Source organism: Rhagoletis pomonella, unplaced genomic scaffold (assembly GCF_013731165.1).
Source record: "Rhagoletis pomonella isolate Grant_MI unplaced genomic scaffold, Rhpom_1.0 Rhpom_scaffold_00007, whole genome shotgun sequence".
Lineage (NCBI taxonomy): Eukaryota > Metazoa > Arthropoda > Insecta > Diptera > Tephritidae > Rhagoletis > Rhagoletis pomonella.
Window position 1 is genome coordinate 24,548,006 of NW_023458561.1, and position 1,782 is coordinate 24,549,787.

A 1,782-nucleotide genomic window follows, 5' to 3' on the forward strand; every position below is an offset into this window, starting at 1 on the left:
TTCATTTTCATCTTCATCGTCATCTTCATCTTCATCTTCATCTTCATCTTCATCTTCATTTTCATCTTCATCTTCCTCTTCATCTTCATATTCACCTTCGTCTTCATATTTATCTTTTCCTTTATCCTGATCTATATCTTCACTCTTTTCTCCATTTACGTATTTACCCCCACCATTGTTATTAGGTTAGGTAGTTAAATTTTCCTTCCTCTTTTTCTTTACATTGTTTCTTTAGTGATATCATGTCATGTGTTGAAATTGGGTGTGATGAGTTGCAGTGTGGTGGAATTGGGTGTGGGAGTTACGGTGTTATGATTTCAGGTGTGGTGGTCTTAAGAGGTGTGGTGAATTTAGTTGTGGTGAGTTGAGGTGTGGTGAATTAAGGTGTGGTGAGTTAAGGTGTGGTGAGAAAGTTGAGGTGTGGCGAATTAAGGTGTGGTGAGTTAAGATGTGGTGAGAAAGTTGGGGTGTGGTGAGTTAAGGTGTGGTGAATTAAAGTGTGGTGGATTTAGGTGTGGTGAATTAAGGTGTGGTGAATTTAGGTGTGGGGAGTGAAGTAGTGGTGGATTTAGGTGTGGGGAGTTAAGGTGTGGTGAATTAATGTGTAGCGAACTCAGGTGGAGTAAGTTTTTAAGCGGAGGTGAGATGAGTTGAGGTGAGTTAAGTTAAGTTAAGGGGTTAAGTTAAGATAAGTTATCTTTATCCTTATCTTCATATTCATCTTCATCTTCTTCCTCGTCTTGGTCTTCATCTTCTTCTTCATCTTTATCCTTTCCTTTATCCTGATCTAAATATGTCCATTCTTTTCTTCATTTACATATTCACCCCCACCATTGTTATTAGGTTAGGTAATTAAATTTTCCTTCCTCTTTGTCTTTATATTTAGGTTTCTTTACTTTTATTTTAATTTCTGTATTTATCCCTTTCTTCTTCTCCATACTCAAAATTATCTCATCCTTGTTTGAGGCTAATCTATTCATGTACATACATACGTACATCTTATTCCTAAACTGCTGCTTAGCACGTTTCTTTAATTCACTATCAATATTAAAGCATACATTTAGGAGGCATTTCCGCCCCAACCATGTACATGTATGGCATTGGTATTGGTGTGACTTTTGAATTGATTTTTTCGCTCTATTTTAAACTAATTTGAAATTTTAAAAATTGCCTGCACATCAGCATCAAAATACCTTTCTAATGATATATAATTGTTTATACCTTAGAAGTACAGTTTAGCCGTAAAAGGGGTGTAAAGGAAACATGATTGCCTTTTTATATAATTGATATGATGATATTGACTTGCTAGTATCGGAACTATTTGTTGCACGTTTATTTGCCAAAAGTTCTTCAACGGCTCGGCGCCAGTGAGTCATTCGCAATCCTATGCTGCGAATGCTGCATTTTACTAAAGCCAGCCTTTCGTCATAAGCTACTATTCCACATGAACACAGATATATAACGGCGAACGTTTAATGTAAAGAATCGGTATTAGGTCCCGAAAAGAAAAGATTGGGTACCGATAGTTCAGCGCATCACTAGTGATTGTGGCTAGTGTTGCCAACAGGGGGTTTCTGTTATTCTGAATAGGGATGTTGCGAATGCGGAATTTTAGACATCCGCGGATGCGTATGCGAATGCGGATGTCAAGTATTTTTAAGAATTTAAGTAAGTAAATTAATTTATTTAGGTAAATAAAAAAATAAAAAAGTTAGTAAATTTTAATAATGTTTATTTTATTTAGTACTTGAATTTACAAATTGGAACTTTATATTTAATAAA